The sequence below is a fragment of the Danio rerio genome, chromosome 16 (genome assembly GCF_049306965.1).
Source record: "Danio rerio strain Tuebingen ecotype United States chromosome 16, GRCz12tu, whole genome shotgun sequence".
In the NCBI taxonomy this organism is placed as follows: domain Eukaryota; kingdom Metazoa; phylum Chordata; class Actinopteri; order Cypriniformes; family Danionidae; genus Danio; species Danio rerio.
In genome coordinates, this window is record NC_133191.1 from 42073522 (window position 1) to 42094641 (window position 21120).

Below are 21120 nucleotides of genomic sequence, written 5' to 3' on the forward strand. Positions count from 1 at the left end.
AGTGTTCGACTCAACCATATCGTCAGGGCTCTGCGAACGTGGCTTTGCGAAGCAGCATTTTGTACGCACATCAAAAGTAAGCAGCCATGGTTCATGCTTATTGACAGTCGAAGATGATTTGCGGTTTGTAGTGGCAGGAATCCGACCACAGATTAGCATGTTGCCCTCACAGAAAAAGGCTCAGCCATCACACTGAATCAGGGGGGTATCTTGAAAACCCCTGCATTACACCACCACCACCAGTCTGAACTGCTGATACAAGGATGTATCAAATGGACAAAATGGATTCATGCGCTTATGTTGTTGATGCTAAATTTTGACCCCGAACTCAAGACTCATCAGTCTAGGCAACGTTTTTCCAATCTTCTATTGTCCAATTTTGGTGGGTCTGTGTGAATTGTAGCCTCGGTTTCTTGTTCTTAGCTGACAGGAGTGGCACCCGGCGTGGTCTTCTGTTGCTGTAACCCATCTGCCTCAAGGTTGGACGAGTTGTTGTTTTGGGGTTTTCACTGTGTGTATTTAAACTTTCAGTAATTTCTGTTAATTGTTTGGAGCCGTCTATGCTAAACGTATGAATTCTAGCAAACTTTTTTATTCTGTTTGTGCAATAATATTTTTAATTCTAGCATCTAGCCACTTGGAACCACCGCAGCAGGTAGGTAAAAAGCAAACAGCCTAATGGAGTGCTCTGTGCATTAAATTATGACCAGTGTGTTAAAAAAAAGTGAAGCCAAGGGTTTCTTGCCAAGTGAATTTAGAATGTGAGCATAATACAATGGCAATATTATAACGGAAATGGAGCAGGAAAGCAGCATAACATTATATCACCATATTGAGCCCTGATGGATTTAACTGGTGTATTTTCATGGTTTCTATATTTACACACACACACACATCAGAATATGTCATGCACCTTTGTAAGCTGTCGATAAACAATTTTTTTCCCATTATGTCAAAGTGAGTTTGTCTTTAAAATAAATTGCATTGCAACTCAGGTCCTTATACTGCAGGAGATTCACTTTCAGGGCAGGTGATGAGGGATCTCAGACTGGAATGGACTGAATAAATGGAATAATTATATCGACAAAGTGTTGAAGAAACCATGCAGAGGGAAAGTGTTTCTACCGCTCAATACACAGAGTCTCTCCACAAACAAAGAGGACACATTACTGCCTGCTAAATTCTGCGTATTGGACACATAGTCAATCTCTGAAATCCCCTTACTTAGAGTAAATCTCATGAATGACCTCGCTCCCTTGGGCTCTTTCTCATTTTTATGGCTCTATACTGTGCAAATGAAGAGATCAAGAGCGCTTATCAATTTTCATATCTCACTCCTTGCTTGTTGAGTTGATGTGAGGAGTAGCTTTTAGATAAACAATATTTCACACAAAAATAATTAACAAAAATAAATAAATACAATACAAAGTCTTTTAGATGTTTCTGTAGTTTTTTTTAATTTTTTTATGTAAAAATAGAATAATACACTCACTGGTCACTTTATTAGGTACACCTTACTAGTACCGAGTTGGACCTCTTTTTGCGTTCAGAACTGCCTTCATCTTTCATGGCATAGATTTAACAAGGTATTGGAAGTATTCTTCAGAGATTTTGGTCCATATTTACAGAATAGCATCAGGCAGTTGCTGCAGATTTGTCAGCTGCACATCCATGATGCAAATCTCCTGTTCCACCACATAACAAAGGTGCTCTATTAGATTGAGATCTGGTGACCGTGGGGGCCATTTGAGCACAAACTCATTGTTTCCTGTTTTTAGCTGACAGGAGTGGCACCCGGTGTGGTCTTCTGCAGTCGTCTTCTACGTGTTGTGCATTCAGAGATGCTCTTCTGCATACCTCAGTTGTAATGAGTGCTTATTTGAGTTACTGTTGCCATTCTATCAGCTTGAACCAGTCTGGCCATTCTCCTCTAACCTGTGGCATCAACAAGACATTTGCACTCACAGAACTGCCGCTCATTGGATATTTTCTCCTGTTCGGACCATTCTCTGTAATCCCTAGTGATAGTTGTGCATGAAAATCCCAGTAGATCAGCAGTTTCTGAAATACTCTGTATACTACAGCCTGTCTGGCACCAACAGACATGACTTGTTCAAAGTCACTTTAATCACCTTTCTGCCCCATTCTGATGCTCTGTTTGAACTGCAGCAGATTGTCTTGAACATGTCCATGCCTAAATGCATTGAGTTGCTACCATGTGATTGGCTGATTAGAAAATTGTGTTAAAGACATTTGGACAGGTTTACCTATTAAAGTGATCGGTGAGTGTAAATTTAATGTATACATTTTCATGTAAATATTTTTTTATTTAGAATCTCAGAAATCCTGTCATGCTGGATGGCAAAGCCAGTCATACTGTAAGTGTCCATTTATTTTTAAAAATGACCTGGGAGTTAAATAAATTGATGTCTGTTAGGACAGGACAATTGGTTTAGGGTTCGAAATATCAAAATATTTAGAAAATCACATTTAAAATTGTGCAATTAGCAAAGAATTTTACAAAAAAAAAATTATTTGACAGCATCATAAAATATTTTTTTTATTTTAGAAAGCATTTATAAATTCAGTGAGCTTTTTAGATATTCTAATCATTTTGCCATAAAACACAAAACTATTTTAATCTATTCTAATTTTGACCCTGTATTTTTTTTTTGTACAATTAATCTATAATTAGCGTAATATATATTTAGTAATATAAATACACTGTATTTATTTGTAATTTTTCAGTACTTTTTAGAGGGTAAATCTTTTTTTCCTCCATCTCTTATTTAGACTCAGTGATAATGTCATTCTGGCCATGGTCTTTTGCCTCTCAGACATCACGTAAGGTCATGCCATTCAGTGTTAAATGCAAATGTGTCTGTGAGTGCCATTGACCTATCAGCACTACTTAAAGTATAACCTCTCCTTGTACAACACTGAATATTTCTCTGAGACTTGCAGAACGGTGCCAGAGGAAAGAGCATCCAGGGTGAAAATGGTGTCCAGAAGATTATAAGCGCCAGTCATCTTCAATGCTTTATGAAGCAACAGGTATGACAAACATCATTCAAGAGCAAAATATTTTTCAAGTATATTCCCTCTGATACTGTATTTGTTTACTTGTTAAGTCATTCATCGCAATGGGTGAGACCAAAAAACGCAGTTGTGCTTCACAAAATCAACACAAACTGTTTGAAAGGGTATCAAGCATCTGTTCTCATCCAAAAACAGATTTAAGCAAGACGGCAAATATGTTTTCTTTGTTTTGTGCATGGCTTGAGCAAGTCGGACTACTATTGGTATACTGTATGTGGATGAAGACATGAATGCAGTTGAACACAACTGACAGACATGAAGCACAATTGATCAGAGATGGTGTATGACAGGCGAGAGGGAAATGCCATTGCTGAAGGAGGAAGAAAAACACACGGAGCGCTCGATTCTTTGTGAAGAGCTCCAGACGGACCGATGGAGAGGCGTATTGATCAAGCCTATTGTCTGCAACCATCTCAGTAGGATCAATCATTTCTTATCCAGGCCACCTGAAAAGAGAATTTTCAGCATTGTGGAGCGTCACAGGTGAGCTCATGATGTGCAGCTAAACTGGGCTGCCTCCTAAAAACAATGAGGGTTTCTAAAACTTTCAGATACCTCAAACTGACGAATATGATTGTCCTCTGGTGAGGGCGTCTTTTTATTTAAATTTTTTTTTAAAAGTACAAGCCATGCTGCTGAAAACACCACCAAACCAGAACATACCTTTCACTAGCTTTGTCTCCATCCACCTTTTTTTAATGTGCATTTTGTAATGTCATATAAAATAATGCTTAATTGAAACACCAAGATGTGCATACATTTCAAAAAATGTCCATAAAATAACTTTTTGGATAAACTTTTCATCTGATGCAACTATGGAAACTTATGGAAATTTACTGAATAAATTTCAGCATGCACATCAAAAAAGTAATGTGATTTCAGATGCAATGGGACAGCAAAATTTGACCAATCAGATTGCACAACATATAAAACTATTGGGCATTTTAACATCCCCTTGTCAAAGTTGTCATCAAAGTGGTTTGGTATTATTATTATTACTTTTTGTCTTTGGAGACGCAAGTAATTTATTATAAAACGTCAGACAGTGGCTTTTGTTCCAGTTTTCTGTTTGATTTTTTTTGGCAACAGTTCCTAAGGAAGTGTTGATTTTGTTCTCTTTGATTGGAAACAGTGCTTTATTCACAAATGTTTTATGCTATATTTCAGTTTTTCCAAATAAGTCTTATTCACATCTTTGGATGAAATAATAGCTATTGACTTCCACCAACCTGATTTCACCAAGTAGAACATGTTCCTGGATGAAAATCTTTGTTGATCCTAAAACATTATTCCAAGAAGCCAGTAAGAATCAAGGGATACATTTACAGTTTGCTACGGTTAGGTTTATGCACTTCTACATGATTGTTATTCCTCTCTGATTTTCGGAATAATTTACGGTTGAGTTAAGGTAATTATGGTATTTTGTTGGTTTATGGAAAAAATTAGTTTATTGAAATAGCACGTTCCATACACAGTGGCAATTCAAAGTGCTTAATATTGACCTTATTCTAAAATGCAGAAGTGCTCTTGTTTTCGCGGTTGTCTTAGAACTTCCGTTTCAGTCGCCTATGGGAGAAATGACAAGGAATAATAAACGGCAAAAAACGGTCAAACTACTTGCTCTACAAACAAATGTTTGCATGACTATACAGACCAAGTAGAATAATATAACAAGGAAATATCAGTTTGCAACATCAAACAGCGAAACGAGCAGTTTTTAATGTCTAAAAATGAATGGAAGTGAACCGGAAGTCTCGTGCCAAAAAGATTCAAATGGCAGCGCCCACTCGTCTGGGAGAATAAGGTCAATAAACAGGAATAAAAGAGACAATTATATATATATATATATATATATATATATATATATATATATATATATATATATATATATATATATATATATATATATATATATATATATATATATACAAATAATATAAAAACAGATTAAAATGTGTTAAAACAGGTTATAAAATAATGAAAAAGAAAAGAAACATAATAGTTTTTTTATATACAAATAATATAAAAACAGATTAAAATGTGTTAAAACAGGTTATAAAAGAATGAAAAAGAAAAGAAACATAATAGTGTGATCTGTGGGACATAGCACAGTGCTCATTCAGTAAGGGCACAGCACAACAGATGGATTTTAAGTCTTAGCGAAGGTTAGTCTACTTCAGAGATGCCCAAATAGGTCCCATGGGCCAAAGTTGGCACACGGTAACCTTTGATTTGACCCAGTTGGCCCACGGTAACCTTTGATTTGACCCACCATCCCATCTGAAAAGAGGAAGAATGATGGGGAGGTGGTTGGGGCGAATTCTTTTGATGATCTTTGTGCTACAAAAAATTAAATGTATGTATGTATGTATGTATGTATGTATGTATGTATGTATATATATATGTATATATATATATATATATATATATATATATATATATATATATATATATATATATATATATATATATATATATATATAGTTGAAGTCAGAATTATTTGCCCCCTTGAATTATTAGTTTGCCCTAGTCACTATGTAAAATCTGTGTTGGTCTTTGGTTGACTCAATGCAGAGAGCAAACTGATGTGCCAGTGAGATTATCCACAATATTGTGTCCTCTTGTTCATTTGACTTTCATGGATGACAAGGCTTTTTGATGAGCTTAAATGAGTTTGTGACATTTTGAAGATTAGACTGACCAACTTGTCTTGCTGTGGCTGAAAACCTATTCCCTACGGATTTCATCTGTACAACCTATTGTTAAAGGGTTTAGGCATTTTAGTATAAAAAGTAAAAAGTAGGAAGGCCTAAACCAAGATGGCGAGACTGCATTAGCAGTGACGCCAATGTTTTAGGAATAAGGAATTGGTGGGCAGTTGCCCGGGACAGAGAACATTGGCGGAAATTACTTGAGGCAGCCAGGATCCAGTAATGGATTGTCGCGCTAAGGATGATAATGATGATGATGATGATTTAGGCACTTCAGAATGCTTTACCATTTTACAAAGTCAGTGAAAACCACAAAGTTCAGTTAGATAGAGATTGTCAGATAGTTAAGGAATTTACCACAAGGTGCCATATTAACTCATTGGTTCCTGAAAACGTTCTCAAAATTTGATCAGTGTTCTTTACCAGAAAGTATATGTACTGTAATTAAATTTTAGAACTGTAATTCAGAATTTATGTAACTTATGAAATAAGTTTTAAAACCTCTAATTTCTTACTTTCACTGTAAAAAAAGTTTCTTCTGCCTTTGATGTATTAGGTGAATCAAATTAACTTTTCTGATCATCTCAACTTACATCAGTTCAACTGGCTAGAAATAGTAAGTTAAACTGTCTAACTGTCGAACAAATTTAGTTGAAAACTGATTGACTGGTTGAAAATAAGTTAAAGCAACATATTGTCACAATGTCCAGCGATCTAACCCTGATAGATCACTGAAGAACATTCAACATTCTGGGACTACAACCCTGTCACCTAAGGAACTACATATCCTGACATGCACCACACACTTACACCTGTTACGGTTCTTATTTGATTACGAACACACCTGTATCCGCCTGTATTGACCATTCACCTGTTTGTGACCAGGGTTTGGATTATCTTTATCTGTTTACCCCTGTTTTGACCGTTGCCTGCCTGACTAATCTTGTAAATAAAAGGCACGTGGACCCTCAACTCTGTTGTCCAGCACTGTTGAGTTACACATATATTTGTTGTCTTCACTTTTTATCATTTATTGTTTTACAGTGTTATTATTTTCTTACACTCTTTTTTCATACTTTCACACAACTACCAATTGATCCAAGGGGCTGTACATTCATCAAAGAACCAGCAGGTATAGCAGTCAAAGCAACAATTACTGACATAATGATAAATAAATTAGCCACGGAACAGCTGACAAACAGAATATAGACTAGGGCTTGGGAAAATGGATGGTAAGTGGATTTTTAACAAGAGTTTTAAACAGGTCATGAGGGCACAATTTTGAAGGAGGTAGCCAGTTTGCTCCATAATGAGGGGTCAGCAACAACAAAGGTTCAATCACCTTTTGTCACACAACTTGGAACTTGGAGAGGTCAAAGCTTGCTGGATCTTAAAGATCTATTTGTTTTATAATTTAATGTCACTTCAGCAAGATATGAGGGTGCTAGGTTATTTAAAGAATTATGAAAAAGATTATGGTTTAAAAAGTAATTCTAGATTGGAATAGAAGCCACTCCTGTTGGGAGAACTACAAATAAGACTAAGCAATCTTTGAAAATTGTAGGTTGATCTCTATTTCTGATCATCACTGTATATAGGGTGTAGGCAGCAAGCATCTCACGAGGTTTCAAAATATTTTTTCCAGAACTGAATCCAGCGTTTCACCAAGGCAACAGTGATGGTTGAGTCACAGATTCAAATAAGTGCTGGACTCATACAGCGAGTCTCTGTGGATCGGATCTTATTCTCAGTTGTGAGAGCTGTTTTGCATTGGTTTAGTTTTAAGTAATGTGTGAGTCACTGACTATAAGAGACGAGGCTTTCTTTAGCACCCTCAGTGTTATCCTCTTCAAGACATTTCCATACATGAGAGGTGTTCACATACGTGCCCCCGTCATCACGATGCTCAACATCTGATATAATGTGGCCATGAATGCCTCTCAGCCAGGCTCTCACACAACCCACATGAAGGTCACTTCACCAGCAAGTCGTCATCTTCTGCTTCACTGCCTTAAACCATGCTTAAACATCTTAATTTATCTTATTGTGTTCGCAGGACATATTACAGTCCTCGAGCCTTATTAATTCAACAGGCATCATCTGTTATACACTCTCTGGCCACTTTATTAGGTACACCTGCCCAACTGTTAAAGCAAATTTCTAATCAGCCAATCATATGGCAGCAACTCAATGCCTTTAGGCATGTATACATGGTCAAAACACTCTGCTACAGTTCAAACTGAGCATCAGAATGGTGAAGAAAGGTGACTGAACGTGGCACTGAACGTGGCATGGTTGCTGGTGCCAGAAAGAATAGTATGAGTATTTCAGAAACTGCTGATCTGCTGGGATCTCTAGGATTTACAAAGAATGGTTCGAAAAAGAGAGACGGGTGAGCGTATGTGTTTAATGGATCTGTATGTATCTTGTAAGCCTTACTCTTCTGAATTTCTTAAATGTTAAAATATTATGTATTTTTGCAGTATAACACAACTGAAATTTTTACTGACGAATTACCAACCTACGTCACACATGATGTCACATGGGTTCCCGGATGTAAAAAGAGACCTGTTGCAATAGTAAACATGTCATGTTGTGCAGTAGGATGCCAAATAAAAATAAAAAAACTGAACTTTTACCGTACACCAAACTGCTTTTAATGCCAACCGCAGACGTCTTTGCCTAAAAAGGAGCTGAATGAAGTGACAACCCATTTAAAAGTGCTGAACTGCAGTTCTCATTACATATTGGTTAAGTGCATACTATGGTGAATCATACACATTACTCATTTTTGATTGCTGCAATGATTTTATCAAAAGCACTTAAACATGGTTATTTAAACTGCGGACACTGAATGCTAAGAATATAACGTGAAAGTTATTAAGGTAAAGTTGGTTTTATATTTATACATTCATTCAGTGTCAACTTGTGACACACTCCCTATATTGTTTACCTCGGCACTTTGAATATTTGGTCTGAAATAACCTGCAAGTGTGACTTGAAAACAACATTAACATCATTTTTTTTTCTGGCACCTTGTTGCACGCGCATCCTGAACGTCTACAAACATAGTAATTCGTCTATATATTTAGTTAGGATTTTTTTGACTCTTGTGTGATAAATTTATTAATTAAGATTAATTGTAAACCCATATTTCTACATCATTTGTGTGTTGCTTTGATATAGGTGATTGGAGTAAAAAACAAAACAAAAAATCTTTAAACAAAATGTGTGAAAACTTGAACATTTAGTTCACATTAAAGCCCTAATTTTGTAAGAAAGGCTACTGTTTGCTTATATGAATAAACATATTTGTAAACAAATGTTACACCATGTCAGATACAAATACAGCAATGTCATTCACTGTCAAGTGCCCAGAACAAACTAATGATGATGTCTATGTCACATTTTTTTTTATAAAATTTTGTTCTCTTATTAAAAACTATGCCTTTCTACAATTGTATGACATTCTCCCTGGTTTCAAACTGTTTGGCAAGAAAAATTAGCTGCAACTTGTTGCTTTGTGAAATTAAAAACACTTGAAATTGCGATTATTGCACTGCCATGCTGATGCACTTGTAATCATGTTAAAGTACTAACGGTCAGTAGGCGGAGCTTGAGCATACATAGTTATGTGGCTAATTGACACGTGATGTCAACCAAACAAACTTGTGTGCTTCACAAAATGTGCTCTGTACACGCGAATACTGCATAGCAAGTATGACACTGGATATTTGTCAATGACAGCAAAGTTACACAGTAACAGAAATCACAGGCATCTCAAGAGCTACTGGATTTAGGAGGCTACAACTATCTGTTTCTGGTAAGCCAAATGTATTTAACCATGGTCGCAGTGCCAGTTTTGTATTCAGTTTTTTTCTCCATGAAAGACTTTTTGTCAGCTATCAAAAAGTGCGTGAGTGTGAAACAAAACTATGTGGCGTTTTCTGTTTTGTATTTGTGTATTAGCCTGTGTCAGAGCTGTTTTTTAAGAGTACTACAGAATGCCAATTATTTTGTCGAAAGTTTCAGTGTAAGATTTGTTAATGTGTTTTATGGAATATTCCTCAACCAGATATTTCCTTGTCTCTTCAAAAAGAAAACATTTTTGTGTAATGCTCCACAGGCCTTCGTTAAGTAGCCTAATTGTTATATGTTTTTCCCAATATAAATTTTTCTTTGGTCTTCTGAGTTGTTCCTGTGCTACTTCACTTTTTCATGAGGGTTGTTGGCGTTGGCATTTCTGCAGTGCTGCATGTGGAGGATAGGACATTGTAACTGCCTCAGGCTCTGTCAAATAAATCATGTTGTAGCAATTAAACTGCTCCTCTTCCCTTGGTACCTGGAAAGAGCAGACTAGAGTGACTCGATGCACTTTAACTTAGGAAACACCCTCTTTTTTTATAAGAAAAAGAGTGCACACAAAGTTTTCTGCACTTAAAACAAGAAAAAAGATAATAATAATTTAGTGTGTATTTTCTGATTTTGTAAAAGAACACAATATATTTATATTTTCTAACATTGTCTTTTATGATTACTTACTATTTTTGCCATTCCCGTGTCAAACAAATCTAATTGGAATTTTAAATAGGATTAGTTTATCCAAAGGATCCTAGTGGATTATAATGGACATTCAGAATTTTTGTTGGAAGTTCACTTTATCCTATTGGATTTTAAAATCAAGTTGGGCATTATGACTTAATTTTATCCTATAGGATCAGATTTTGAATTTTAGATTCTCATTAGACCTTGTATTTTAATGGAATTTTACTCTGTCCCATGGGATATTTTAGATTCTGTCCGTTAATATTTTTTTATTCATTCATTTTCTTGTCGGCTTACTCCCTTTATTAATCCAGGGTCGCCAGAGCGTAATGAACCGCCAACTTATCCAGCACAATTTTACGCAGCGTATGCCCTTTCAGCCGCAACCCATCTCTGGGAAACATCCACAAACACACACACACACACACACACACACACACACACACTACGAACAATTTAGCCTACCCAATTCACCTGTACCACATGTCTTTGGACTGGGGGAAACCAGAGCACCCGGAGGAAACCCACGCAAATGTAGGGAGAACATGCAAACTCCACACAGAAACGCCAACTTAGCCGAGGTTCGAACCGGCGACCCAGCAACCTTCTTGCTGTGAAACAATAACACTACCTACTGCACCACTGTGTAAATTTTTTTATTTTTTAAGTACTTATAAAAAGCTGGATAACATGACCCCATTTGTTTTATCACCTGTTTTTATCACTTTCTCTTTTTCTTTTTTTATTCTACGGAGTAAAGTTAGTTTCCACGCACAACATTTAGGCGACGATACAATACCAGCTGAAGTATCACGATGCCAAGTAGTATTGCGATACTGTATTAATTCTTAACTTACATCTATGAAATAAAGCAACATATCAAAATACTGTATTTTATATATTATAATACATAAATTGAATTCATAATTCTCTTATTGAAAATCTATCATTTGTACTGATATTTTGAATCTGTACATTTCCATTTCTCTTTATTGCATGCTTTGTTTGTATATACTGTACTTTTGTTGTTACTTCAATAATAATAAAAAAATCTGACCACACCATATGATCTGTCATGACTACAGAAAGTTACGACCCGTCTGAATCGATGGTTTCGTTTTCAACTCCGCCCTCCCTGTGCTCGACTAATCTCACTGATCATCGGCTGCAGCCGTGGCTCAACTCGATTGCATAGAAATAATAAGTGTTCACGCGATGAAAGAGAAGGGTCCGTAAAGAATCAGCCTTGAGAGAAAGAAAAACAATTGCGCATATGTGCTTTGAGAAATAAACCGAGAGGCCCCCTATCGGGCCCACAGAACATGTGCACACACAATGGTTTTCAACAAGCTTTGGGCTAATTTTCATAGTATCTAGGTTCAGTTCTGTGAGCATTTATCCTCTTGCAGTTCGCCGCATGTGTGAACCACCGGTGCGCTCGATTCTTTTTGGCATAGATTTGCCATCATGCCGATCAGTCCATTCGCTCACTTATGCTCCATCTTTCCATTATAGTCAATGCATCATAGGCTCCTAACGTTCTATATTTTTTTTATCATTTTTTAAAATATTTATTTTATTTATTTAATGGCTCACTAATCATTAACTCAACTGAACTATTGTAGAACCGTCAATGACGATACTACCATTTACAAACTACAGTGGCACCGCCAGTATTTTGGAGCCATAGTATTGCGGTGCTACCGAAGTACTGGAAAAAACAATGCAACTAGTTTATTATTCACATTTATTAAAAACCTAGCAAACTAATCTTAAAAACATCAACATTGGTTGTCTAAAGCCAGATCAAACTGTTTGTATAATCAAATGAATTAAAATAATCTAACAATAAACAATATTCAGAAAAGTTGGACTGTATCATGATTAAATCAAATCAATGTTCATCTAGTTTGAACTTGCCCTTTGTAAACTATTTTGTTGTTGTAATGACAAGATTTGTTGGTGTACTGTTAAAGAATAGGATGCACTAATTCAGTCAATCAAACGACAATTTTGTGCACCCTAGACCTCAGACATTCAGCTAAATGTCTGTGGACGTGACATCTGAGGCTAAGTCTAGTGTATCTCTATTAGGATACACATTCTAATGCAGTCTATCCAGTCTCAAGCATTTTGTTTTGAAGCAAGAAGACAGATATTTGTTTCTTTCAAACATTTTAAGAAATAAACATCAATATGCAGAAAGACGAGCATCGTTTCTTATTTTAAAAGATTCAGTCTGGCATTTCCCAGTTCATCTTTCATTCTCATTTGCTTTTGTTTTGGATGGGAATGAAGATGAATGTGTTGATTATAGTACTAAAATGCAGGTTGTTAAGTGGGAATAGCATCAGAGGAGAATATTGAGAAAAGAACAGAAATGGCCTAGTACAAAAGTTCTGTATTCCAGCATTTAAAGATATACAGTATACTCTCCAGACACTTTAATAGCTGCCCTTTTGCCTTCAGAACTTTATTCATTCTTCATGGCAGAGATTCACTGAGGTTCTGGAAACATTGCTCATAATTTTTTGTCCATATTGATATGATAGTTATGCATACATTTCACTAAATCTCAAATATGATTAAAAAAAAGATTGTAATAAATGGATGAATTCATTTCATTTATTTATTTATTATTTGGTGATTGTTGAGTTCATATGAGTATTGTGAATTTCTCATTATGTCCAAGTGAGCAGTTTTTAATATTTTCTGATTCATGTTTTTATTTTTTTACCATTTGTTTTTTTTTATTGTGTTATGGTACTCTGAGCTTTCTACTGTTAACTGTTAACCTTGAAAAGTTTGATAAACTGACTTTTATTAACATTTTTAATAGTTTAAAGTGATGCATTGTTATGTTAGACTTATTTGTTTATATACTATTTATTATTTTAGTAGTTAGAAATAATATAATGAATGTCAATAAAAGTCACTTTGTTAAACTCTAAAATTTAGTTTCAACATTAAAAGTTGTCAGAGCAGAGGTCACGGTCCCATAATGTAATTCACAACTGTAAATAAATAAAAAACACTTGTAAAAAAAAAAAAAAAAAAAAAAAAAAAAAACAGAAACTGTTAATTAACAGATATTTTTTACAATTCAGCTGAGCGTTGTGATTATCCTGCTGGAAGTATAACAAGATACACCATTGTTGTAAAGTGACAGACCTGGTCAGCAACATTACAGTGGTTGGCTGTGGTGTTCAAACAAAGCTCACTGGTAAAACAACCAGCAGCCTGAATTGGTGATTTACTGAAGAATAAATCCTTCAATGTTTTTGTGTTGTTCGCGCCAAATTCTGACATTACCAGTGTGCGAATTATACATTGACGATGGGGTTAACTTTTTTCGGTAGTTTGGTAATACATGCTACAGTGAATCAAATTCATGAATGTATTTAAATTACATGTAAGTTATTAATAAAAATGTATACGTTTTCAGTGTCTTGAGGGATATTTAGTGCATATTTTAAAGGTTTTTGTAGGTCAAACTATTCTAATTATGCTTAATTAGCTCCTCTTTAAAGTCAATTAAATCACCTAATGTTACCTTTTGGATGTCCTGTTTTAACTTTAGCAGATCTTTTTGACCACATGCTTAAATGCCATGTCATTGGCTCATTGTATATTTTCAATAACGAGCAGTTGTGATTATGTGGTCAGTAGGAGCATTTTAATTTAAAATCTCAGTGCATGGTCACCTTGTGAAGCAGCACATTTCATGTTTTTTTGTCATGCTTGTGGGTTTTTTGGACATTTTTGGTAAACAAGTTGGTGTAAGTGAACAGGAACAGAAGGATCGGCCAGTATTTATCACACTATTTTTGAGAACACCTACAGAAATAATAAGCCGTGACAGAGAAAAAGGTTTGGGGTGAGATATATCCGTCAATCCCCTTCATGCACTCTTTTTGGGTTGCAGGAGTTTTTAGGGATTATTTGCCCGACTCTGCAGTAAAAGTCTGTGATACTATCTGACTCCTTCCCCAAAGTCAATTTGTCGTGATGTATCAAAGAAGCACTACCAAAGAACAGGATAAAAGATTTATAAAGGCTGTCACAGTATCTAATGGTGCCGGTTAACTCAAGACCTTCAGTTTTCTTCCCAGCGCACACCAGAGAGAGTCCCCGGAGAGTAGATGCCTTCTGGGCCGTCTGCTGTGTGGTTAACACCATAAACTGGACACTGCAGCAGAGAGCAGCAAAGTTCAGTCTCAATCAAACGGGTCCGATCAAAACTAGCCTGATTGCTTAGATCTACCAAAGCGAGGTAACCTTTTTATTGACCTTTCTGTAGCTTTCATCCACCCTTGGATTCATTTACAAAGGCTTCAAAGATCCCAAAGGTACAATACTTGTATACCATGTTTTTATTTTCCGGTTTCGGATGTTTGATCATGTTGCGAACTGATAGAATTTTTCAAACATTAAAACAATAAAAGCATAATATTCTACAGTCAGATGTGGAAAAAATATTCTTTCCCTCATCCAACCTCAGGACGTTTCAGAGCTGGACGGCCCAATCGGATCCCATACTTCAGGACTTTTGATCACATGGACTGGGATATGTTCCAGGCAGCTTCTGATGATGACATAGAAGTGTACTCGGACACCGTTACATGCTTCATCAGGAAATGTATAGAAGACGTGGTCCCAACAAAAACTGTCCATATCTACCCCAATCAAAAACCATGGATCAATGGCGAAGTTCGAACAGCCCTATCAGTGTGAACATCTGCCTATAAATCCAGAAATGCTGAGAAACAAAAACAAGCAAATTACAACCTCAGGAAACCCATCAAAGCAGCAAAACATCAATACAGAGCCAAGGTAGATAGTCAATTTAACACCAATAACGCAAGGAGCATGTGGCAGGGACTTAATTACATCACGGACTTTAAAAGTAACAAATCCGCCACTGTAAACATTGCTGCGTCTCTCCCGGGCAAGCTCAACTCGTTCTACGCCCACTTTGAAGCCCAGGAGAGCACGCGCACACACTGCACTCTCCCCTGGCCGAAACCGAAACCGCCAGCACACTCTCTGTTTCTGTAGCAGACGTAACAAGATCTTTCCGTCGCGTGAACATCCAGAAAGCTACGGGCCCAGATGGCATCCCTGGATGTGTACTTAAACCATGCGCACAACAGCTAGCGGGAGTTTTCACAGACTTCTTTAACCTCTTGCTCTCTCTGTCTGTGGTTCCCACATGCTTTAAGACAGCTACTATTGTGCCCATACCAAAATCAGCTAAAACCACATGCTTGAATGACTGGCGTCTAATTGCTCTAACACATATCTTCAGCAAGACCTTTGAGAAGCTGATTAAAAAGCACATCTGCTCTGTACTGTCCGCTCACACTGACCCTCTGCAATTTGCGTACAGGAATAACAGCTCCACTGATGATACAATTGCTTTCACCTTCCACAATGCTCTGTCGCATCTGGAAAACAAGCTGGTGGTGAAGCTCCAGGCTCTGGGCCTACAAGCTCTCTGTGCAACTGGATTTTGGACTTCCTGTCAATAAGACACCAGGTGGTCAGAGTGCTCCACAGCGCTGTGTTCTCAGCCCACTTCTGTAATCCCTGTACACACATGACTGTTCAGCCAAACACCGCTCCAACGTCATTGTTGGACGTCACAACGGTGGTGGGCCTAATCACCAATAATGATGAGACGGTCTACAGAGAGGTGGTGCACACTCTGACGCAGTGGTGTGAGGAAAACCACCTCTCACTCAACATCAGCAAAACCAAGGAGCTGGTGGTGGATTTCAGGAGAGAAAAGAGAGAACACACCCCAATCACCATCAACGGGACACCAGTGGAGAGAGTCAGCACTTTCAAGTTTCTTGGAGTACACATAGCTGAGGATTTGACATGGACTGCTCATACAAACGCAGTGCTGAGAAAGGCACAACAACCTCTCTTCTTCCTCAGGCGTCTCAGGAGGTTTGGAATGAGCCCCCACATCCTCCGCTTGTTCTACACCTGCACTGTGGAGAGCATCCTGTCTGGCTGTATCACCATCTGGTATGGAAACAGCACCAGCAGCAATTGCATTGGCCTACATAGGATAGTGCGAACTGCTGCACACGTAGAAGGAGGTGAGCTTCCCTCCCTCCAGGACATCTACACCAAGTAGTGCATGAGGAAGGCCAAGAGAATTATCAGCCACCCAAGCCATAAACTTCTCTCTGCTACCATCAAGCAGACGGTTCCGCAGCATCCGATCACTCACTAGCTGACTGAAGGAAAGCTTTTTCCCTCAGACTATCAGGCTGATGAATACTTAACACACCCCACACGGACTCTTCCATACTCCTCACTGCATATCATCAATATGTAGCATGCACTGCACTTTAACCAATCTATATTTGAAACAATACCGCCTACAACTATGTGTACACCTATTCATTGTACATATCGCTGTCAATTTTACATTGTCCTGTTTTTTTTGGGGGAGTATGCTGTTGTTGACAGTGCTGTACTCGCACTGTCTGTATTTTGCACTGTCTGTATTTTGTACTGTCTGGGGCCATGCACCTAAGCTTCTACTTTTTTTTTTTTTTCTTCATTTAGTCTTTTACCATAAAAACCACAACTAAAATGTAATTTGGTGTAATAATAGTACATAGATATCGCCACTGAGAAGTTCTTCACGCTTACTGCTGCAATTTGTCACGCGCAGTCACATGCTGTACTGCAGCAGCAAAAGCTGCCTTTTCATAAAAAAAATAAAAATAAAACACTTTACACAATATCCACTAGGTGGTGCTGGGAACAACCACTTTTTCATTGTCGGGCCAGTGCGAGCGAACGGCCCCTAAATCAAAAATCCCACACATGGGTGCGTTTCCGAAAAACCATCGTTAGCCAACTAAGGTCGCAAGTTCCATCATTATAATAATTAAACAAAAGTAAATATTTTAATAAGTGGTATTTCTTTGCTACATCCTCCTTTATGTTTTAATAACATAAATAATATGATAAATAATAATCTTTACACCACATTAAAGACACAGCAGCCAACTTTCACTTGTCCAGAGTTTTTGTCACATTTAAAAAGTGTTTGTGCATGAAACGTGTGCGTTTAGATGCGTGCGTGTAAGAGACCGGGCAAAAGAGCTGTCACAGCTGTCAATGCTACGAGCAGCTGGGTTTCTTTTTTTATTTTGGATATAATGAATACATATTTGTATTCACAACATATGAATGAAGACATAAAACCTATTTTGCTATTTTATTCATAAAGCTATTTTGAAATCATTTAAAGAATTACAAATCTTGGATATAATAAAAACAATAAACAAACCATTGTAAAACAAACAAAAGCTATAACATTTTAGATATACAGTATAATATAAATTAATAATAATATTATTTATAAAGTACTTGGATATAATGATTTTAATCAAAGCATGTAAACAAAGACGTTTTATTTATTTGTTTTTGTTTTCCTGTTTTTTTTTATTTTTTATTTTTTGAGAGAAACCTTCAGATACTACCTTTTAATTCTTTTCTGTCATCCTGTTCTGCACTTTACAAAACGACTGGGAAAAACTACAGGTACTGTAAAAATATGTTCTATTAACTAGAAATTCTTGTCGAGTTAATATGTTGATTGATGCATGATGATTTGTTTTTCAAGCAAATCCTAAATAATATATTTTTTTTTAATTATGATGACTTATCTCTTTTATATTTTTTAATGTACAAGTCAGAATAAGTGCAGTGTCATTTTCATTATATGTTTTTTTTTAATGCAATTGAACTTTGTGAACACAAAATGTTCTAGACTCTCTTTAAAAAAAACATAAGACACTATGTAATTAAATAAATTAATTTATGAATTAAATAAATAAATGCACTGACGCCTCACAGCAAGAAGGTCACTGTTTTAAGTGCCCAAGTTTCTTTTTGGAATTTGCATATTCTACCAGTGCTTGCGTGGGTTTCCTTTGGGTGATCCGGTTCCCCCACTGTCCAAAGACATGTGGTATATGTGAATTAGATAAACTAAATTGGCGGTTTTGTGTGAATGAGTGTGTATAGGTGTTGCCCAGGACTGGTTGTAGCTGGAGGTCATCTGTTGCGTAAAACATATGCTTGAATAGTTGGTGGTTCATTCCGCTGTGGCTACCTCTAAAATGGAGACTAAGCCGAAGGAAAATAAATAAATAAATAACAGCTTTATCAAATATCTCATTTTTTTACTTAAAATTTTGCTATAAAGCTATGATATTTAATAAAGCTCTTTTTTTCATTTATCCTATTAAAAAAGCAGAAAATTATTTACATGAAGAATGCATATCAAATGCAAGTTGTAGACTGTCTAATATTTCAAAAATCTTTTGTGGAAATTTACATTTAATGTGTCATTGTGTTTTCAAATTAAATTAAACACAGATCTTTATCAAATATTATAGCTCTATGGCTACGTCTTATAAGCCAAAAGCAGGGTGGATGCTATAAGATTCACTGTCATTACATATAAATGTGAACTCAAGCCTAACATAACCAGAGGAGTCAGTATTTGACTTGCAACTCATCACAAGAAATATCCATAACAATTATTGAGAAACAACAAATGTAACCCAGAACTCGGCCGCTTCATATGAAAACGCACACAAACAGACCATGCGTATCATAGAGGCTGCCACGGAAAATACACTAGACAATAATGAGAAGCGCGGGCCTGACAGAAACAGAATAAAGTCAACACGCACCGAAAATTGGATTTTGCTCTGCTTTATTATAAATGCATTTGGAGATTGAATGCTGTCATTCATTTTTAATTTCGTATTAACTCTGCGAACTTGTTGCTCATGGAGCCTTCGTTAATTGTTCAAGTAAACAATGGGATGTTTTCTGTGTGATATAATACTTGGATGATTGTTGCTCTTTCATCTGGTCTTCTTGTCACAGGTATTGAATTTTAAAGAAAGAGGTCGCTAAGAATTTTCGTTTTTTCCATCATTTACTCATCCTCATGTCATTCCAGACCCATATGACTCCTACTTTTTCATTCATGGAGCACAAAAGAGTCTTTTGTATGCTTGAAAGCTTCACTCTCTATTCTGCGTAATTGCATGGAAAAGAGCAACAAAGTTTATTCTCCAAAATGTCACCTTTTGTATTGCTTTGAATGTAGTCTTGTGAGTTTGAAGACTAGCCTTTTTTTCCATGTGCACTTTGTGTTGATGTCTTGTTAGACAATGTATTTTTTATTTTTTAAATATTGTCCTCTCCTTTATTGACTACAGTGTGTGTCTAATGCAAATTGGTTTCTTAAACACGCCTCTCACCAAATGGAGGTGGACGTCAGGAAAAGTTTCAAGGAAATTTAGTTTAAGATTAAGTTTAAAATGTATTATGTGACTGAGAAAAATGCTAATTAAAATAAAATGCTTTCAGTACTTGTAAATCTGTTTGCCATGTTTTTTGAGCACTAAGAGTCTGGAAAATGCTTTAGAATTGGTTTCCACATTTTTCCAACAGCACCACCAGTGGTAAGACTGCATAGTTTTACAGATTTTTTTATTAATTTAAATAAATATTGAGTAAATATATTTTACATATAGTTTACAAAATATATAATATATTTTGAAAAATTACAATGTATTTTAAATCTATTTTAAAATATTGTCCTCTAATTTAATGACTACAGTGTGGGACTAATGCAAAGTAGTTTCATAAAATCCTCCCACAAACAAGAGGTGGAAGTCAGGAAGTGTTTAAGTTTTAAGGAAATTAGGTTTAAATTAAATGGTCACACTTTACAATAAGGTTCATTAGTTAATGTTAATTAATGCATTTACTAACAGGAACAAGCAATGAACAATATATTTACAACAGTATTTGTTCATGTTAGTTAACGTTAGTTAATGAAAATACAGTAGTTCATTGTTAGTTCATGTTAACTCATGGTGCATTAACTAATGTTAACAAGCATGGACTTGGATGTTAATAATGCATTAGTAAATGTTCAATTATGATTTATAAATGCTGTACAAGTGTTGTTCATGATTAGTTCATGTTAGTAAATGCATTAACTAATGAACCTTATTGTAAAGTGTTACCAATTAAATTAACATTGTATTTTGTGGAGGAGCCGGAATGCTAATTAAAATCATATGCTTTTAGTACTAGTAAAGCCATAATTTAAGCACTGAGTGTTTGATGCTGCATTTACACCAGATGCGGATGAAGCGTCAAGTGCTAGTGATTTACATGTTAAGTCAATGCAAAGATAAGAATAGACATCCTGCGGCGTGATGAGTGTGAATGAAAGGGCATGAGTTGAGCCATGTGAGTGATTGATGCGCGTTTTGCGTAAATCTGAACTTCAGCAGACATTCGCGATGCGTTAACCAATCATGAGCTTTCTCTTGTACGTGCATGATTATAATGAAGCGCCTGTTGGTGTCCCGAGGGACAATCCTCATGTCGATACTGAACAACAGCTGATCAAACTGGGCTCTGCTTAGTCTAAAGCACCGCTGAAAGCCTTCATCATCCAGGTATAGTTTCTGGCGGGATTAATGAACTCATGGAACTGGGTGCACCACAGAATGATTCTAGCGCACTCAGACACAGCTCCAAACAAATCAACACTGTTTATCAGCCTTTCTAAAGCACAGCTGTTCTTTCAATAAATCTATGTTAGCCATTCAGCAACAAAGGTAGAGTCACCGGCACACAGAAGCCCTGCCCATGAAGCAAATCTGCATCTATTGTGAGGTGAATTTGACATGAAAAG

General features: G+C 36.4%; 2 protein-coding genes across 3 annotated transcripts in view; both read left to right on the forward strand.

Moving 5' to 3' along the window:
* The first annotated feature begins 9461 nt into the window (after positions 1 to 9461).
* Positions 9462 to 21120, forward strand: part of cep162 (centrosomal protein 162) — a 266615-nt gene continuing 254956 nt past the window's right edge. For both annotated transcript variants that reach the window (XM_073925133.1, XM_073925130.1), the window contains exon 1: positions 9462 to 9633. The gene's annotated coding sequence lies outside the window, so the exon portion shown is untranslated. The remainder of the gene's footprint in view (positions 9634 to 21120) is intronic.
* Positions 9462 to 21120, forward strand: part of si:ch211-198c19.1 — a 202907-nt gene continuing 191248 nt past the window's right edge. The window contains exon 1 of the mRNA XM_073924436.1: positions 9462 to 9633. The gene's annotated coding sequence lies outside the window, so the exon portion shown is untranslated. The remainder of the gene's footprint in view (positions 9634 to 21120) is intronic.